Here is a 22,278-nt window from a genome sequence, read left to right as displayed (position 1 = left end):
ACTTAAAAGCCTCTTGATGAAAGTGAAAGAGGAGAGTGAAGAAGTTGGCTTAAAGCTCAACATTCAGAAAACGAAGAGCATGGCATCTGGTCCCATCACTTCATGGCAAATAGATGGGGAAATAGTGGCTGATTTTATTTGGGGGGGCTCCAAAATCACTGCAGATGGTGACTGCAGCCATGAAATTAAAAGACGCTACTCCTTGGAAGGAAAGTTATGACCAAGTTAGACAGCATATTAAAAAGCAAAGACATTACTTTGCCAACAGAGGTCTGTCTAGTCAAAGCTATGGTTTTTCCAGTAGTCATGTGATGAGATGGTTGGATGGCATCACCGACTCAATGGACATGAGTTTGAGTAAACTGAATAAACTGAACTGAGTCAGGGTTGTCGCCCCTACTCAGCCTTGAAGCAATTACAGAAGATGGATCTTCACCCTTCTGCTTCCCATAAGAATCTGGGAGTTAAATCTCTGAGGCAGGAATGTAACAGGAGGGAAAGAAGCAGGACACAACTTTTGAAAGAATGACATAGCCCAAGAACACAACATAAACTGATTCGAATCAAATGGGACCAAGTTGGCAGACAAGACTAGAACTTGATCCTCAATCAGCAAGTGAAATGACACACCCAGAGGTGCCATGACAGTTCCAAGGCACTGTTAAAAGACCAAGGACTGGGCAGTGGCCCAAATCCTGGAAGTCTCCGCCCTTTCCCAAAAATAGTTGGAATAATCTTCCCACTCATTAGCATATGAAATTACCCAGCCTATAAAAACTAACCATGCCAAATTTCGGGACCACACTCGCCCTCTGCGATGGCCACACTCTGTCTCTGGAGTGTGCATCTCTCTGTATCTGAATAAATCCACCTCTTACCTATCACTTTGTCTCTCACTGAATTCTTTCTGTGATGAGAGATCAAGAACCTGAGCTTCATTAGGTCCTGAAAGCAGGTACTGTGGGTTTTGGCTGGGTTCAAGTCCTAGCCACATGGATTTGAGTCCCAAACTGGATTTTGGCTGGGTTCAAGTCCCAGCACATGGGTTCAAGTCCCAATCTGTCGTAAATGGTTTCACTTTGATGTCTCTCTGGAAAAAACTTAGTTTCCTTTATGTAGGTTTTATAGTCTCTTCATTAACATAGTATTTATTGGGCACCTATGGTGTGCAAGGCACTGTCTAAGATATTGGACATAAAAAATAAATTTAAGAAGTCCCTGTTTTCATGGAGCTTACAATCTAGTGGGAGAGGAAAGAATATGTTAAAAAACAAATAAATATATAACAATTGGCAACAAGTCCTAAAAGAAAATAAAGCCAGATAGGAGGATAGAGACTAAAGGGAAAGGAAAGATATTTTATGTAGAATGGTCAGAGAGGGCCTTTCTGATAGGTGAAACTTGAACAGAACCACTGTAAAGGAGGTAAAAGGACCAGCCATGTGAATATCAGGGTAAAGAGCATTACAGGCAGTAAGTAAGTACACAACCCCAAGGCTCAAGCATGATTGGCTTGTTTGAGGAACAGCAAGGAAACCAGTGTTTCTGAAGTGCAGGCGATAAGATCTGAGAGGTAACCAGGGTTCAGGTTATGTAAGTCCTTGTAGGTCATGGGAAGGACTTTGAATTTTATTCTGAGTGGGCTTCAAAGCACTGGGAGGTTTTAAATAAAGAAATGTCAAGCCTGATTTATTCCTTTAAAGGATCACTGTCATTACTATGAGGGGGCAAAGGTGGAAATTAAATAGGGAAGGGGGCAACCTTTAAAAGAATGACTTGGGACTTCCCTGGTGGTGCAGTGGCTAAGAGTCCACCTGACAGTGCAGGGGACACAGGTTCAATCCCTGGTCTGGGAAGATTCCACATGCCTTAGGGCAACTAAGCCCGCATGCCACAACTACTGAGACCTGCAAGGAGGAGAGCTAGTGCTCTGCAACAGGAGAAACCGCTGTCGTGAGAGGCCGGAGCACCACAACCAGAGAGCAGCACCCACCTGCCATAACAAGAGAAAGCCTTCATGCAACAAAGAAGACCCAGCACAGCCAAAAATAAATAAATAAAATAATTTTTTTTAAAAAATAAAGAATGACATAGCCATAGGACATGACATAAATGGTTAGAACCAACTAGGCCCAAGATGGCAGAGGAGACTTCCACTAAACCTTGATCCTCAGTATATGCTCATTGTAACACATTAGCACTCTAAATGACACACCCACAGGCCAACCATAAAAGGTCAACAAGTGGGTGGTGGCCCAATTCCTGGAAATCCCCACCCCTTCCCCAAAATAACTGGAATATCGGTCTCACTCATTAGCCAATGAAATTACCCACCCCTATAAAAACTGACTTCCCTGGTAGCTCAGACGGTAAAGCGTCAGCCTACAATGCGGGAGACCTGGGTTCAGTCCCTGGGTCCGGAAGATCTCCTGGGGAAGGAAATGGCAACCCACTCCAGTATTCTTGCCTGGAAAATCCCATGGACGGAGGAGCCTGGTAGGCTACAGTCCATGGGGTCGCAGAGTTGGACACCACTGAGCGATTTCACTCACTCATAAAAACTGACAACTACATACCCTGGGGTTGTTATTCAGTCACTCAGTCATGTCCAACACTTTTTGACCCCATGAACTGCAGCATGCCAGGCTTTCCTGTCCTTCACCATCTCCCAGAAATTGCTCAAACTCACATCCATTGAGTCGGTGATGCCATCCAACCAAATATCTCATTCTCTGTCATCCCTTTCTCCTCCTGCCTTCAATCTTTCCCAGCATCAGGGTCTTTTCTAATGAGTTGGCTTAGTCAGCTTCCATACCCTGGGGTGGCTCTTGCCTTCTGCGATGGCCCACACTATCTGTAGCGTGTGTTTCTCTCTAAATAAATTCACTTTTATCTGTAACTTTGAAAACATTTGGTTTTGTTTTGGGGGCTATCAAGAGCTCCAGTACCATAGTCCTATATGTGTCAGTGTAGAAAGAATTCAGTGAGAGGCAAAGTGATAGATAAGAAATAATTTACTAGAATAGGAAATTTGTGAGGTTTACAAGCAAGTTGACAAGAAATGTCATGCCCCAAGAACTTACTGAGCTACAGTTTTATAATCAAAGGAAAAGTGGGAAGGGGGAAAAGAGCTTCCTTGTCTTTCTTGAGTAGATGTCATGCTTCCATCATCAGTTCCTCCTCCAGGTTGGGCAGAGGAGTTTTCTTGTCCCTACATGTTCAAGCTAAGTCCACAAATTATTGTTTTTATGTGTGCAGAGAGCGTGTCCTAGGGACCATTAACTTATTGAGCTCACTGGGCAGGAAGTGGGGCTCATGTCACCATCATTCTATTGTGTGACACATGTTTCATGCTTCTGTTACATAGTTTTGTTGCTAAACAAGCCTGCTTGTTTTTGTGATTAAGCAAACCTGCTCTCTTGGGAAATCGTTAACTTACAGAGGTCTCCCATATTTTTTCTACTTACAGTCCCCTAATATGATAAACTATTTAATCATCTTCTTTGTCCCTTTACTCTATCCCTATCAACTTTGTCTCTCACTGAATTTTTTCTGTGATGAGACATCAAGGACCTGAACTTCATCAAGTCCTAAGATATGGTATGTGATTTCAGTTGAAAGACCATGAGTTCAAGTCCCAACTTGAGTTACAGAGTTTTAGAAGCAGAAAGAAAGTGAAAGTGTTAGTCACTCAGTTGTGTCCAACTCTTGTGATCCCATGGACTGTAGCCCACCAGGCTCCTCTGTCCATGGGATTCTCCAGGCGAGAATACTGGGGTGGGTTGCCATTTCCTTTTCCAGGGGATCTTCCCAAGCCAAGGATCGAACACAGCTCTCCCACAGTGCAGGCAGACGCTTTACCCACTGAGCCACCAGGGAAGCCCTTGTGAAGCAGGGAGACCAGTTAAGTCCAGGAGACAGATGATGGTAGCTTGTGCCAAGTGTGTGGTGGGGGAAAGTGGGGGACTAGTGGTTAGGGTATTGCGTGGTCAGAACACAAGTGAACCAGGACCTCTTCTATTCATAGGCATTTGCCAGTGCACAGGGGTTTTTTGTTTGTTTTTTGGCTGCCCCATGTGGCTTCTGGGGTCTTAGTTCCCCAACCAGGATGGAACCCATGCTCCTTCCAATGGAAGCTTGAACTCTTAGTCACTGGACTGCCAGGGAAGTCCTGAAATGGTAAATTTAATTTTTTTAACCAGAAAAAAAATTAATGACACAATAGCACATGAGCTGGAGGGAATTAAGTGGATTTAACTGTTCCCAAGTGGCACAGTGGTAAAGAATCCACCTGTAGGTTCCATCCCTGGGTCAGGAGGATGCCCTGGAGAAGGGAATGGCAACCCACGTCAGCATCCTTGCCTGGAAAATTCCATGGACAGAGAAGCCTAGCTGGCTATAGTCCATGGAGTCAGAAAGAGTCAGACACAACTGAGCATAGCACAGCAGCAAGGTCTTTGCATTATCTGGGAGAAAGAGAAAGGTAAAGATTAATATTAGACTTTGATAAATTAAGAGTCATGTTATAATCTCTATGGTAACCATAAAAAGAATTTTTTAATGGTATAATTTTGAAACTAATGGGAGTGAGAACTGAATGATTTTTTTTTTAATGTAACTAGTCCAACAGAGGAAAAACAATATAAGGGAACACAGAAGAACTGGTATTAAGAGACAGAACATTGAAAAGATGAATGTATGCACATTAAATTACATTAAATGCAAATTGACTAAATGTTTCAGTTAATAGTTAAGATTGTTAGACTGAATTCACACAGGTACATACACACACTACATGCTTAAACAATAGACATATCTATTAGAAAAGGATACAGAAAGGTTGAAAGTTTAAAAATATGGGGGGAAATATGGCATTTAAACAATCACTGCATATGGTAACTGCAGCCATGAAATTAAAAGACACTTACTCCTTGGAAGAAAAGCTGTGACAAACCTAGACAACATATTAAAAAGCAGAGACATCACTTTGCCAACAAAGGTCTGTATAGTCAAAGCTGTGGTTTTTCCAGTAGTCATATACAAGTGTGAGAGTTGGACCATAAAGAAGGCTGAGCACCAAAGAATTGGTGTTTTTGAATTGTGGCACTGGAGAAAACTATTGAGAGTCCCTTGGACTGCAAGGAGATCAAACCAGTCAATCCTAAAAGACATCAACCCTGAATATTCATTGGAAGGACTGATGCTGAAGCTGAAGCTCCAATACTTTGGCCCCTGATGCAAAGAACTGACTCGTTGGGAAAGACTCTGCTGCTGGGAAAGATTGAAGGCAAGAACAGAAGGGGACTACAGAGGATGAGATGGTTGGAAGGCATCACTGACTCAATGGACATGAGTTTGAGCAAACTCCAGGAGACAGTGAAGGATAGGGGAGCCTGGTGTGCTGCAGTCCATGGAGTTGCAAAGATTTGGACATGACTTAGCAACTGAACGGTAAAACGTCTGCCTGCAATGCAGGAGACCCGGGTTCGATTCCTGGGTCAGGAAGATCCCCTGGAGAAGGAAATGGCAATCCACTCCAGCACTCTTGCCTGGAAAATACCATGGAAGGAAGAGCTTGATAGGCTACAGTCCATGGGGTCGCAAAGAGTCAGACACGACTGAGCAACTTCACTTTCACTTTCACTTCTAGCAACTGAACAACAACAAACACCACCCAAAATAAAGCTAATATAAGATATTAATGTCAGGATAGACTTTACATTTAAACAATATTAAAGTTGTAATCATCTCGTTCACCAGAAAGATACAACACTTCTAAATATTCATGCACCCAGTAATATTAATTCAAATTATATGAAGAAAAAACTGACAGAATTACAAGGAGAAATAGACTAACCAATCTTATAGCATAATTTTAACATCTCTCAGTAACTGATTAAACAAGTAGACAAAAACAATTTAGTAAGGATATAAAATATTTGAACAACACAGTAAAGAAACTTGACCTATTAAACATGTATATAACACTGTACCAAACAACTACAGAATATATTTTTTCTAGCTTTCATGAAACATTTATAAATATCATAAACAAATCTCAACAAATTTCAAAGGATTTAAATTGTATAGATTATATCCTCTAAGATCTCAGTAAAAAATGTGCTAGAAATCAATAACAAAAGTATTGGTAGGAAATGTCCATAAATTTTGAAACATGCTTCTAAAAAGCTATGGGACAAAGAAGGAATCTTAATGGAAATTAGAAAATATTTCAAGCTGACTGATAACAAAAGCACTGAATAGAAACTCTTGTGGGCTGCAATAATTACAGGAATATTTGCTTTAAGTGTATATATTAGAAGGGAACAAAGGCCGAAATTTATTGAGAAAAGTATGTATCTCATGAAATTTTCAAAAATAACAGAAAAATATACCAAGGGTAGAAAGGGAGTCATAAAGTTAAAAGTGCAAATTAATGAAGTAGAAAACAAGTATACATAGAGAAAATCAACAGAACCAAAAGTTGGCTTTTTAAAAAAGATTAATAAAATTTATATGAAAATCCCACTCCTGGTGAGATTGATTTTTTTTAAAAGACAAACATTACCAACTGATCAATATTAAGAACATAAGAGAACATCCATAACATATGAGTGTTGCAGTTATTTAAAAGATAAAATATTACGAGGAACTTATACCAATGACTTTGAAGTTTTGCATGAAATTGATAATTTCCTAGAAAAAAATAACTTGCCAAAATTAAAGAAAAAAGTAGATGAGTAAATGGACCTGTAAGTACAAAAGAAATAAGATCAGTAATTTAAGCTTCTCATAAATTTCAGGCCCAGATGGCATCATAAGTAATTTCTAACACATATTCAATGAAGAAAACATTGCAATTCATGCAAAGTCTTCCAGAGAATAGTTAAGGGGGGAGTGTGCCTTCTCTAATTACTTTCGATTCTAGCTAACCTTTAAACCAAGTCCAAAAAAAGATAGTTTTAAAAAAGACAAATTTCAGGTTAATTTGTATCACAAGTAGTGTAGCAAAATCCTCAACAAAATATTAGCAAATTGAATCCCATAATATAAAAAAGGAGTGATGAGGATATTGGGTTTATGTTAAGAATGTAAGCTTGATTTAAAATAAAAATTAGTCAATGAATTTGCCACATTAGCTGATGAAAGAATTATTATATGATCTTATCAGTAGATGCAGAAAAAGCATTTGACAAAATGATAAAGAAAAACTGTAAGCAAATGGTAATAGACTGGAACTTCCTTAACCTTAAAAACCTATAGTAAGCATCAAACTTAAAAGAGAAATATTGAAAGTTTTCTCTTTATATATCAGGAATCAAACAGTGATATTTTCTATCACTGTTTCTATTTGACATTATGCTGGGCAGAAAGCAGCAATAAGAAATAAAAGATTTAAAGATTGGAAAAAAATTTAAACTGTCATTATTTTCAAATGATATATTCATGTACATAGAAGATCAAAAGTAAAATACAGTAAATTACTAAAATTAGAGAGTTTAGCAAGGTTGCTAGATACAAAATGAGTATTCAAAAACAAAGTATAGAAGTATTTATTATAGGAGTAAATCTTTGTGACCATGAGTTAGGCCATGAAAATAGATAGCACATCAAAAGCGCAAATGACAGGAAAAATAGGTAAGTTTAAAATTTCATCAAAATTTTAAAATTTTTATACAACATTAGTCACCACCAAGAAAGTGAAAAGACAACCCACACAATGAGTGGAAATATTTGCCAGTCATATATCTAATAAGAGATTACATCTAGAATACATAAAGAAACTTAAAGTCCAACAATAAAGCAACAAATAGTCCAATGAGCAAAGGGCTTAACTAGACCTTTCTACAAAGAAGATATACAAATGGCCAATAAGGACATGAAAAGACTCTCAACATCAGTTATCATAAGGGAAATTCAAACCAAAACCTCAATGAGATATCACTTTATATCCACTAGGATGACTATACTAATAAAAAAAAAAAAAAGAGGACAGGAACTTCCCTGGTGGTCCAATGTTTAAGAATCTACCTTCCAATGCAGGAGACTCAGGTTCCACCCCTGGTCAGGGTACTAAGATCCTATGTGCCATGGGACAACTAAGCCTGCAAGCCACAGTGAAGACCAAGCACAGCAAAAAAAGAAGACAGACAATAGCAGAAGACAGACAATAGCAAGTGTTGGCAAGGATGAGCCAAGGAAACTCTCATACAGTGCTGATGGGAATGTAAAATGATACAAGCTAGTTTGGAAAACAATCTGACCATTCCTCAAAATGCTAAACCTAGAGTTCCTATAAGGCCCAGTAATTCCACTCCTAGGTATATACCCAACAGAAATGAAAACATGTTCACACAAAAACTTGTACATGAATGTTCATGATAGTCAAAAATATGGAAGCAACCCATACGTCCATCAACTGGATAATGGAAAAACACATTATGGTATAACCATAGAATGGGATATTATTCAGTGTGAAAAGCAATGAATTACTAATAGCTGCTACAATATGGGTGAAACTTGAAGATATTTTGCAAAACATCAGTCACAAAGGATCACATACTATATTGTTCCATTAATATGAAATTTCAGGCATTTACGTGAATTGTGAGGAAGAGAGAGGGCTTCTGCAGGGCTGTAGTTAAACATGATTAACATCACCCAGAGTTCACACTCAGGAGAAAGTCCCACCCTAAGTAAATACTAACAACAGGTTTGAGACCTGGTGATCAGAGCGCTGAGATCTGATCTCAGGGGCCTGAAATCTGCATAGGACACAAGGTTTAAGAAGGAAGAAGGCAGTAACAGAGAAAGGAGAGGTATGCACTGGAGAAGTCAGAAACTGAAATGACCCCTCCCCCCAGCACCATTTATTAAAGGAAATGTACTTTCTTGTATCAACAGAAGAGGGTGCTCTTGAACCAATAAACAAACAAGGCATCCAAACACTTTTTTCTGTATAATAGCATCAGATGTCATTGCTGAACCAGTACAGTATTTCAGATAATCCAGTACAGTTTATAAAGATTAGAAAAAGGATCTCAATGTCTGCACAAAGCTATTCTTTAAAAAAAAAAAAAGGTGAGAATCAAAACTTTTCAACTGAGGGAATTCCCTGATAGTCCAGGGGTTAGGACTCTGTACTTTCACTGTGGTGAGCATGGGTTCCATCCCTGTTCTGGGAACTAAGATCCCTCATGCTGTACAGTGCAGCTAAACAAAACAAAACTTTTCAGCTGATAGAAATAATCTCACACACAGCTCAGTAAAAGCCACTGCAAAACAGAGCAAGTTGTGAATGAAATATATTAAAGAATTACAGATATGAAGGAATATTATGAATCAGAAAATTCTAAACTCAGAAACAAACAAGTGAGTGCTGACTGAGGTTAGGAAAGAAATTGAAGTAAAAGACAGAATTACCTTAGAAGACTAAATTACAAAATATCCAAGGGAGAATAGACATGATTGAAAAAGGAAAGGAAAGAAAGAATGAGAATGAAAAAGAGCCAAGTGAATCAAAACAAAATAAAGACATAAAGAGAAAACTGATAGATATATCTGGAATCTCTTAAAAACAAAAATCAAAAAAAATGGAAAAGAACTAATATTTAATATAATCTTAAACCTTTATGGAAATAAAAAAACACCCGATTCTACATATTTCTAGAACCCATTGTGTAATTGGGAAAACTGACCATCAACTCATAGACATAGTCTAGTAAAACAGACATTAATAGTAAAGAAAAAAAATCCTTTGGATTTATAGATAAAGCAAAATGAGTAACTTATAAGAAAAGGAAATCAGATGGCAGCAAACAACTTGCAGGACTATAGAAAGGAGGACAAGAATGAAGAAACATTTTAAAGAAATTCAAGTAAAAATAAAAGTGCAGGCCAAGGATTTCCGTTTTTTCTTTTTAATTTTATCTTTTGGCTGCACTGGGTCTTCACCGCCGCTCGAGGACTTTCTCTAGTTGTGGTGAGCAGGGGCTACTCTTAGTTGCGGTGTGTGGGCTTGTCACTGTGTTCTTGTTGCAGAGCGTGGGCTCTAGGGCATGCAGGCTTCAGTAGTTGTGGCAAGTGAGCGCAGCAGCTGTGGTGCACAGGCTTTGCTGCCCTGAGGCACGTGGAATCTTCCCAGGCCAGGGATTGAACCTGTGTCTCCTGCATTGGCAGGTGGATTCTTAATCACTGGACCACCAGGGAAGTCCAGATTTCAGTTTTAAACTTTGAAGAACTCAAGAGATTTTGTATGCAAGAACGCTTCCTGAGGATTCTATTACAGGTCCACTCTCATCCAGCTAAGAGATGATTGGCAAATTTTGGCAGAAGAACAGATAAGGAGAATTGGATAGGTGTAATTATAAATCGAAGACAAATACGAGGATAAGAGTTGAAGAACATTTTCTGACAATATAAAAATACAACTCAAGGAACTTCCCTGGTGGTCCAGTGGCTAAGACTCCAAGCTGGCAATGCAGGGGAACTGGATTCAATCTCTGAGCCGGGAACTAAATCCCACATGCCACAACAAAGACCCCGCACAGTCAAATAAATAAATAAACACATTTTTTTTAAAGAAACACAACTCAAAATGTGAGCAAAAGAAAAATGTAAAATAATTTTGATGATTGGTACATAGGTCATGTTCAAGCTGGTTTTAGAAAAGGCAGAGGAACCAGAGATCAAATTGCCAACATCCGCTGGATCATGGAAAAAGCAGGAGAGTTCCAGAAAAACATCTATTTCTGCTTTATTGACTATGCCAAAGCCTTTGACTGTGTGGATCACAATACACTGTGGAAAATTCTGAAAGAGATGGGAATACCAGACCACCTGACCTGCCTCTTGAGAAATCTGTATGCAGGTCAGGAAGCAACAGTTAGAACTGGACATGGAACAACAAACTGGTTCCAAATAGGAAAAGGAGTACGTCAAGGCTGTATATTGTCACCCTGCTTATTTAACTTCTATGCAGAATACATCATGAGAAACGCTGGGCTGGAAGAAGCACAAGCTGGAATCAAGATTGCCGGGAGAAATATCAATAACCTCAGATATGCAGATGACACCTTCCTTATGGTAGAAAGTGAGGAGGAACTAAACAGCCTTGTGATGAAAGTGAAAGTGGAGGGTGAAAAATTTGGCTTAAAGCTCAACCTTCAGAAAACGAAGATCATGGCATCTGGTCCCATCACTTCATGGCAAATAGATGGGGAAACAGTGGAAACAGTGTCAGACTTTATCTTTTTGGGCTCCAAAATCACTGCAGATGGTGACTGCAGCCATGAAATTAAAAGACGCTTACTCCTTGGAAGGAAAGTTATGACCAACCTAGATAACATATTGAAAAGCAGAGATATTACTTGGCCAACAAAGGTCTGTCTAGTCAAGGCTATGGTTTTTCCAGTAGTCATGTATGGATGCAAGAGTTGGACTGTGAAGAAAGCTGAGTGTTTAAGAATTGATGCTTTTGAACTGTGGTGTTGGAGAAGACTCTTGAGAGTCCCTTGGACTGCAAGGAGATCCAACCAGTCCATCCTAAAGGAGATCAGTCCTGGGATTTCTTTGGAAGGAATGATGCTAAAGGTGAAACTGCAGTACTTTGGCCACCTCATGCGAAGAGTTGACTCATTGGAAAAGACTCTGATGCTGGGAGGGATTGGGGGCAGGAGGAAAAGGGAACGACCAAGGATGAGATGGCTGGATGGCATCACTGACTCAAAAGGACATGAGTATGAGTGAACTCCAGGAGACGGTGATGGACAGGGAGGCCTGGCGTGCTGCGATTCATGGGGTCGCAAAGAGTAGGACACGACTGAGCAACTGAACTGAACTGAACTGACATAGGTCATAGGTGGGCGTCAAGGGTTAGCACTGAAACTAACAGACCAAATAGTAGAAACTTAGGTGGTAGGAAAATGGTGACTAAGAGCTGAGATCCTTAGTTATTTCAGTATAGCCCTCTCATGCTCTGACTCTTGTGGTATCTTCTCAATATTTGAAGTATTAGATAGGCTCTATGTTCATTCCTCTCTCTCTTTCTCACACACACACACACACACACACACTGCCACCAGCTCAGAATATTCATTACATAACACTTCTCTATTCTATGTTTTGTGATCTTATGGTGACACACACACATTCTCAGCCCACAAAAAGGAATATTTTACCTTCCTGCTTAGCCAGCTGTCTCATTTCTAGCCAGGGAATCCAGCTCCAATTCAGCCTGCCAAATAGCTTTATTTACACAGTTTTACACAGCACATTTGTCAGTAAGGGGCAGCATCCCTGCCTCCAGTCAGAGCCAGATATTGAAAGGTTATTCTCTATTCCAAGAGGTTGTTGGAATTTAAGATTGTTTAATTCTAAGCTGTAACAGTTTGCTTTAGGGCTTACTCAGTTGCTTGCTACTCAAACTATAAAAGAGCAGATAGGAGGTAGTTCAGAAAAAAATATGAAAGATGATGCTGTATTTTTGAGGTCAAAACATTTTTGATCATGTTAAAGCAATATCTATCTATTCTTGTTTCATTAAGGTTTTATGAAATATTATCATAAAGAAATATTGAATTGTCTCAGATGCATTTTTGGGGCACATATCAAGAGGATCATATATTTTCTAGTTTTCACCTATTAATAAAATACATGTTGTAATGTTAGTATATTTCATTGTACTGAAGCATCTTCACTTTTCTAGAATGAATTCCACTGGGTCATGATTAATACATGCTGATATTCTCTTTATTGGTATCTTATTAGAGTTTTTTTTAATTCACTTTTTTGGGGGAGCTGTGCTGGGTCTTTGTTGCTGTGCGTGGGCTTTCTCTCGTTGTGCTGAGTGGGAGCAGGGGCTACTCTGCAATTGCAGCGCGTGGGCCTCTCATTGCACTGGCTTCTCTCATTGCAGAGCACAGGCTCTACATGCACAGGCTCCGTAGTTGTGGTGCACAGGCTTAGTTACTCACGGCATGTGGAATCTTCCCTGACCTGGGAACCTGTGTCCCCTGTGTTGGCAGGCAGATTCTTATCCACTGTGCCACCAGGGAAGTCCTTATTAGAGTTTTTGCAGTAATATTTTTAGTGATATTTCATCACATTTATTTTGAACAATCCCTTTTTCTTGACTGATTTTTTTTCCTCTACCAAATCATCTCTTTCTATCAAGAGTAGAGCTTATATACACACCACAGCCCAGTAACCACACACAGTCCCTGTTCTGTCTAGGATTCCTTTATATACCATATTTCAACCCAACCCAAAGGAGCCTTCATACAGCTTACATTCCTTAACCACAAAAGCCAGTGAGCTGAGAGATGGCCATCTGCCTTATATAGGCAGGATCCTTATATAGATCAGTCAGTTCAGCTCAGTCAGTCACTCGTGTCCGACTCTTTGGGACCCCATGGACTGCAGCATACCAGGCCTCCTGGTCCATCACCAACTCCCGGAGCTTCCTCAAACTCATGTCCATTGAGTCGGTGATGCCATCCAACCATCTCATCCTCTGTCGTCCCCTTCTCCTCCTGCCTTCAATCTTCCCATCATCAGGGTCTTTTCCAATGAGTCAGTCCTTCGCATCAGGTGGCCAAAGTATTGGAGTTTCAGTTTCAGCATGTCCTTCTAATGAACATTCAGGACTGATTTCCCTTAGGATGAACTGGTTGGATCTCCTTGCAGTCCACGGGACTCTCAAGAGTCTTCTCCAACACCGCAGTTCAAAAGCATCAATTCTTCGGTGCTCAGCTTTCTTTATGGTCCAACTGACACATCCATACATGACTACTGGAAAAACCACAGCCTTGACTACACAGAGCTTTGCTGGCAAAGTAATGTCTCTGCTTTTTAATATGCTATCTAGGTTGGTCATAGCTTTTCTTCCAAGTAGCAAGCGTCTTTTAATTTCATGGCTGCAGTCATCATCTGCAGTGATTTTGGAGCCCAAGAAAATAAAGTTGGTCACTGTTTCCATTGTTTACCCATCTATTGCCATGAAGTGACGGGACCAGATGCCATGATCTTTGCTTTTTGAATGTTGAGTTTTAAGTCAGCTTTTTCACTCTCCTCTTTTAATTCCATCAATAAACTCTTTAGTTCCTCTACACTTTCTGCCATAAGGGTGGTATCATCTGCATATCTGAGATTATTGATATTTCTCCCAGCCATCTTGATTCCAGCTTGTGCTTCATCCAGCCTGGCATTTCACATGATGTACTCTGCATATAAGTTAAATAAGCAAGGTGACAATACACAGCCTTGATGTACTCCTTTCCCAAACTGGAACCAGTCCATTGTTCCGTGTCTGGTTCTAATGATTGCTTCTTGACCTGCATACAGATTTCTCAGGAGGCAGGTCAGGTGGTCTGGTATTCCCATCTCTTTAAGAATTTTCCATAATTTGTTGTGATCTACACAGTCAAAGGCTTTGGCTTAGTCAATAAAGCAGAAATAGATGTTTTTCTGGAACTCTCTTGCTTTTTCTATGATCCAACGGATGTTGGCAAGTTGATCTCTGGTTCCTCTGCCTTCTCTAAATTTAGCTTGAACATCTGGAAGTTCCCAGTTCACATGTGTTGAAGGCTTGCTTGGGGAATTTTCAGCATTACTTTGCTAACATGTGAGATGAGTGCAACTGTGAGGTAGTTTGAGCATTCTTTGGCATTGCCTTTCTTTGGGATTGGAATGAAAACTGACTTTTTCAAGTCCTGTGACCACTGCTGCATTTTCCAAATTTTCTGGCATATTGAGTGCAGCACTGTCACAGCATCATCTTTTAGGATTTGAAATAGCTCAACTGGAATTCCATCACCTCCACTAGCTTTGTTCATAGTGATGCTTCCTAAGGCCCACTTGATTTCGCATTCCAGGATGTCTGGCTCTAGGTAAGTGACCACAACATCCTGGCTATCTGGGTCATGAAGATCTTTTTTGTACAGTTCTTCTGTGTATTCTTGCCACCTCTTCTTAATATCTTCTGCTTCTGTTAAGTCTGTACCATTTCTGTGCTTTATTGTGCCCATCTTTGCATGAAATATTCCCTTGGTATCTAATTTTCTTGAAGAAATCTCTAGTCTTTCCCATTCTATTGTTTTCCTCTATTTCTTTGCATCGATCACTGAGGAAGGCTTTCTTTCTTTCCTTGCTATTCTTTGGAACTCTGCATTAAGATGGATATATCTTTCCTTTTCCCCTTTGCCTTTAGCTTCTCTTCTTTTCTCAGCTATTTGTAAGGCCTCCTCAGACAGCCATCTTGCCTTTCTGCATTTCTTTTTCTTGGGGATGATCTTGATCACTGCCTCCTGTACAATGCTACAAACCTCCATCCATAGTTCTTCAGGCACTCTATCAGATCTAATCCCTTGTATCTATTTGTCACTTCCACTGTATAATCATAAGGGATTTTATTTAGGTCATACCTGAATGGTCTAGTGGTTTTTCCTACTTTCTTCAATTTAAGTCTGAATTTTGTAACAAGGAGTTCATGATCTGAGCCATAGTCAGCTCCCAGTCTTGTTTTTGCTGACTGTATAGAGTTTCTCTATATTTGGCTACAAGGGCTTTCCTTGTAGCTCAGTTGATAAAGAATCTGCCTGCAGTACAGGAGACCCGGGTTCAGTCCCTGGGTTGGGAAGATCCCCTGGAGAAGGAAATGGCAACCCACTCCAGGATCCTTGGCCTGGAAAATCTCATGGACAGAGGAGCCTGGTGGGCTGCAGTCCATGGGGTCACAAAGAGTTGGGCAAGACTGAGCGACTCACACACACATTTTTGGCTGCAAAGAATAAAATCAATCTGATTTCAGTATTGACCATACTTTCAGTGCCTATAAATACCTTCTCAGCAAACAGCCTAAATCGACACTATGACTGTATAAGAGGAGACAGCTTTCACCAAGAATGCAATAGGGTCCATATCCATATACATACCAGGGCTTAACACACCAGCCCTATGCCAAAGCAAAGCTTAAACCTTTAATACTATTCAGCAATTATGGAATACACTGTCCTAAGCACTTGGTTTATATGCATGTCAATACAAAACACAGCTTAGCCATACACCACCATTAAGCACAGTTGGAAAGACCTCTCAGACCATGGCCTTGACTTTATCTCTGCTCCTGTAAGCCATGATACAAATCTCACTCATATAAGTGCCCAAGCCCTGGAGAAGGAAATGGCAAGCCACTCCAATATTCCTGCCTGGAAAAGTTCATGGACAGAAGAGTCCAGTGGGCGTCCATGGGGTCACACAGCTGAGCACGCATGCATGAGGTAGGTGGAAAGAGATGGGTTAGTAGCAATAAACAGATTAAAAAGTGCCCAAGAAAGGACTAACAATTCAACTCTCCACATCACTTTTGTTTATACCTATAGCTTATTTGTGTTTATTGATATGTAGTATTCCACTGGATGAATATGGCATGCTTTAACTATTCTCCTCTTGAGGGACAGCTTCTATATATACATATATATACACACACACCCTGGGACACATAAGAATGCATTTATGCTGGATATATCCCTGTGTGGAACTGTTCAATCATAAAAATATGTATAGTCTCAAAATTAGTAAATAATAACATACTATTTTCTAAAGTGATTGCAATGATTTAAAAGTCCCACTGTTGCTCCATGTTCTTGACAGCAATTATCAATGTCAGGCTTTTCATTTTCATCGGGTGACTAATATTGCATTGTGGTTTTAATTTGCATTTCCCTGATTAGTTATGAAGTTAAACAACTTTTCATGTTTTTGTTATCTATTTGGATATACAATTTTATGGAGTGACTATTCAAGTTTCTCGCTTTTTCTATTGTATTTTCTTTCTTTTTTCTTATTGGTTTGTAGGAGTTATTTACTCATTTTGGAAAACAGCCCTTTTTCTACTAGATTTATTGCAGATACCTACTCCCATTCTGTGACTTCTCTTTCCAACTTATGGTATTTTCCGATGAAAAGAATTTCTTAATTTTAAGCACTCAAACTCATCAATACTTTCTTTTATGATTAGAACTTTATATGACTTTTTAAAGAACTATTTTTTTACTCCCAAATTTTCTCTTTATTACCTTATAAAATCTTTACTGTTTAGTCTTTTACATTTGGATCTTTAATCTACTCAGCAGTGGTTTTGTGTATGGTATGAGGTAGGGGGTCCAATTTCTGCTCTGTAATGCCATCTTGTTTAAACAGTGTGCACATATGGAGTAGTCTGTTTCAGGGCTCTCTGTTCTGCTTCACTGGCTTATTATCTTCCCTTGTTTTAATATCACACTATTGTCATTTAAAAAAATCTACAAATGATAAAGGCTGGAAAGGATGTGGGAAAAAGGGAACCTTCCTACACTGTTGGTGGAAATGTAAATTGGTGCAACCACTATGGAGAACAGTATGGTGGTTCCTTAAAAAACTAAAAATAGAGCTACCATATGATCCAGCCATCCCAGTCCTGGGCATAGAACGGAAGAAAATCTTACTTGAAAAGACGTGCACCCCAGTGTTCATAGCAGCACTATTTACAATAGCCAAGACATGGAAGCAACCTAAATGTCCACCAACAGATGAACGGATAAAGAAGATGTGGTACAGATATACAGTGGAATATTATTCAGCCATAAAAAAGAATGAAATAATGCCATTTGTAATGACATGGGTGAACCTAGAGATTGTCTTACGGGGTGAAGTCAGACAGAGAAAAACAAATATCATACAATATCACTTATATGTGGAATCTAAAAAAATGGTACAACTGTATTTATTTACAGTAGATCACAGATGTAGAAAACATACTTATGATTACCAGGAGGGAAAGTTGAGGTGGGAGGGGAGAGATAAACTGGGAGATTGGGATTGACATATACACATTACTTCATATAAAACAGATAACTAATAAGAACCTACTATTATAGCATGGGGAACTCTACTCAATACCCTGTAATGACCTATATGGGAATAGAACCAAAAAATGAATGGATATATGTATAACTGATTCACTCTGCTATACAGCTAAAACTAACATAACATTGTAAATCAACTATAGTCCAATAAAAATTAATTTTTACAGTACCTCAAAAATGTATCCCATGATTAATCAACATAGCTTTAAAATAAGTCTTGGTATCTGGTCAAGCAACTCCTCCCAGCCTGTTCTTCACTAGTGTCTTAGCCCTATGGATTTCTGTTAGACCTTTAGATCAGCTTGTCAAGTTCCACAAAGAAAACCTTCTGGGGTTTTAACCGTAATTGCACTGAATCTATAGATCATTTGACTTTTTTTTTTGGTTGATTTGCAACCTGGGGAATACCCCAGGTGAAATTTGAAACTAGACCCTGTCCATAGAGGGCAAGCAGAGACCAACAAAAGAGGCAGACCAACTCCCGATTGATTGAGTGGACTTCCAACAATATTTGGCCTTCTAATCCATGAATACAATATATCTCTTCATTTGTTTAGATCTTCTTTAAAGTTTCTTAATAAGGTTTTATATTTTTATCTATAGGGTATGTAAGCTTTTCCAGTTGTATTCGTTTTAAGGTTTTTTTCAACATTTTACTATGAAATTTTTCAGAATTATAGAAAAGGTGAAAGAATTTTACCGTGAACCCCCATATACACACCATCTTGATTTTACCAGGAACATTTCACTATACTTGCTTTATTATGTATCTCTTCATCTCTGTTGGAGAAGGGAATGGCAATCCACTCCAGTATTCTTGCCTGGAGAATCCGCGTGAACAGAGGAGACTGGCAGGCAGCAGTCCATGAGGTTGCAAAGAGTTGGACACAACTGAGTGACTAACACACACATTCATCTCTGTATCTTTCTATCCATCCATTAATCCATGTTATTTTTGATGTATTTCAAAGTAAATTACAGACATCAGTACACTTATCCCTAAATTCTATAACATAGTATTCCAAGTGTTTTTCTTTTTTATGATGCTACTGGCATATTGTAACTTTTGTTAAATTTTTCTATATGTGGCTATTATGTGGGGAAAAACTGTATTTTGTATGCAAATATCTTCTATCCAACATTCTTGTTGAATAGTCTCACTAACCCTAATCATTGATTTGTATTACTTTTGGAATGTTTACATACAGAGTCAGATCATGTACAAATAATGAAAATTTTTGTTTGTCATCTCAAAACCTTCCTGCACTGCACGAGACCTTCACTACAACATTAAAGAGAAGTGGTGATGATGGGGGCATCTTTGTCATGTTCATGATCTCAATTGCTCATCATTAAATATGATGAGGGGTATAAATTTTTTTCAAGATCTTTATCAAAGACATTCACTTTTCTCTATTTTACTATTAGCTTTTGTCATGAATGGATATTGAATTTTATGTTTTTTCTGCATCTTCTGAGATTACCACATGTTTTCCCTTTTTAATCTGTTAGTATGGGCAATTAAAAATTGACTCCCTAACATCAAAATACCCTTGAATTTCTGAGAATAAACCCAATTTATTCAAGATATAATATCCTTTCCATCACATATTACTGGACTTGGTTTGCCAAATCTCAGCTTCTATGTTCATGAATGAGACTGGCCTGTCATTTGCCTTTCTCAAACTGTCCTTGTTGGGTTCTGGTATCAAGGTTATAGAAGCCTCATAAAAGGAGTTGGGCATCTTACTTCTAGTCTGTAGAAGAGATTGGAGCTATTTCTTCTCAAATATTTAGTAGAACTCAATTGTGAAGCCCTTCATACCTAGAACTTTTATATTAATTTGAGTTTCCTATTTTTATACTGTATCAAGATTCAAAACTTGTGTTTTCAGAAAATTCATTTTACTTAAATGTTAAAATGTATGACATAAAGCTGATCATGATATTCTTTTCTTATCTAAATATCTTCTAGATCTTGAACTAATAAACTGCTCACTATGTTAGTAGCTCTCTGATGGTTTGAAAAGTATCTTTTTACATGCTTTGTCTATACCATTTTTACTTGTTCTCCAGAAGGAAAGTTGGTCTGAATTACCTGATCTGCCTTTACCTGATGTGGAAGACCTTAAGCAGTTCTTCATTTAAGATTTCAGGCATATGTTTCAGAGCTGTACAAAGTCAGGCTAGTGGGCAAAACGGAAGTGGTGCCTTGGACACTATTTCATAATGCAGTGCTTCCCAATCTTTTTCTTTTCATGGCACTCAGAAACGGATATTTAGGGCACCCTGTTGTAAATGGATAGACAGTTCATGGCCAAAGACGATCCGTCTGGAAGCTCTGCTGCACTAATCCTTGCATGGCCATCCTGGGGACTAAGGGGGGCAATACCTCAGAACTCCTAGAACCCAGAAGGGGCACAAAATTTAGGAAGCTTTTTCCTAACTCCTCCCTTCTTTCCCCTCTCCAGTTCATAGCTCTCCTCTTTGAATTCCTCATCCAGGAATTATTCGCCCAAAACTACCCCCGCCCCATCCTTAGAATCCATGCCCTCTCTCCACAAGAAAATGATGTCCTCACTCCCCCAATCCTGTGACCCCTGCAAAACCAGCCATTCTGTCTTCCACTGGTTTTCAATGACTATCTCCCATGCCCAATTTCTCTTGGCAATACAGGCTGGGAGGGGTGATTTTTGTCCCAGTGCTGAGCATAGGAAAAAACATTATGGGCTTCTACCCGGTTTAAAGCTGCTTTTTTTTTCCCCTTAAAAGCATTTAAAGTTACAGATGACTCTCTATTGCTTCACAGAAAGCCTTGGAGCAGAACACACTAAGAGGGGATCTCTTAAATGAGGGTTTATAGCTACAAATAGACACAGTAGCATATTAAAAAGCAGAGACATTTCTTTGCCAACAAAGGTCCATCTAGTCAAAGACATGGTTTTTCCAATAGTCATGTATGGATGTGTGAGTTGGACTATAAAGAAAGCTGAGCACCGAAGAATTGATGCTTTTGAACTGTGGTGTTGGAGAAGACTCTTGAGAGTCCCTTGGACTGCAAGGAGATCCAACCAATCCATCCTAAAGGAAATCAGTCCTGAATATTCACTGGAAGAACTGATGCTGAAGCTGAAACTCCAATACTTTGGCCATCTGATGAGAAGGACTGACTCATTTGAAAAGACCCTGATGCTGGGAAAGATTGAAGGCAGGAGAAGAAGAGGATGACAGAGGATGAGATGGTTGGATGGCATCACGAATTCGATGGACATGAGTTTGAGTAAGCTCCGGGAGTTGGAGATGGATCGGGAGGCCTGGTATGCTGCAGTCCATGGGGTGGCAAACAGTTGGACACAACTGAGCAAATGAACTGAACTGAGATATAGTAAACTCCTATGCAGCTTCTGCCTATAATAGAATTCATGTACATACACACGGCTTCCCAGGTGTCTCAGCAGTAAAGAATCCACCTGCAGTGCAGGAGCCGCAGGAGACAAGGGTTTGATCCCTGGGTGGGGAAGATCCCCTGGAGGAGGGCATGGCAGCCCACACCAATATTCTTGACTGATGAATCCCATGGACAGAGGAGCCTGGTGGGCTCCAAGAGTCAGATGCGACTGAAGTGACTTAGCATGCATGCACATACACATATCAGCCTGTGAGCCAGGAGACACATCCTACTCACACCTGAGCCCACGCCCACAAAATGGCTCAGAACACAAGGAGACACCACATGAGTCCTTATCCCACGACTCAGCAAACAGGAGCGAGTCACAGTCTATATGGTCTGTGTTAGGGCCACCACCGGCACCACCAGCAGTCTCTCCCTAAGACTGGGCCTGTGTCATTCATATATATATATATATATATATACATATACATATGTATACCAAGCATATCATGGGAAAGCCAGGCCTAAGGCCCAACACTCACTGTTGCTCTAACATGACAAACAACATGGCGGCCACTGCTGAGAACAGCCCACGGACATCCACTGCCCAGTATATGCAAACCAAGTTGCTATTCCACAGAAAAACCATTCACAGGAAAAGAGAGCAGAATGTGAGACCCCCAGGCAGACAATTTATCATTCATCACACAACTGAGAAATCTGCACTCAGATCAGGGCTTCTGTAATACCCACTGTTTAGCACCAAGAGTTGCTTTCCTGACTCTTATCTGTGGTACCTGGTTGGGGGATGGGACACTGGGTCCCAGCTTCCTCCATGGAACTCCCTCTTCCCCCAGGTCCCTGGATTCGGCTCCTGCCTCTCCCCACTTCTCTGCACAACCCTGGGCCCTCCCATGCCCCCGTGGACAATGATCTCTGGGCCCCTGAGGACCTCCCGCTTCTTGGCACAGCCCCCAGGTGTCC

The sequence above is a fragment of the Budorcas taxicolor genome, chromosome X (genome assembly GCF_023091745.1).
Source record: "Budorcas taxicolor isolate Tak-1 chromosome X, Takin1.1, whole genome shotgun sequence".
In the NCBI taxonomy this organism is placed as follows: Eukaryota; Metazoa; Chordata; class Mammalia; order Artiodactyla; family Bovidae; genus Budorcas; species Budorcas taxicolor.
The sequence above is the reverse complement of the archived record's forward strand: the minus strand, read 5'-3'. Positions refer to the sequence as shown.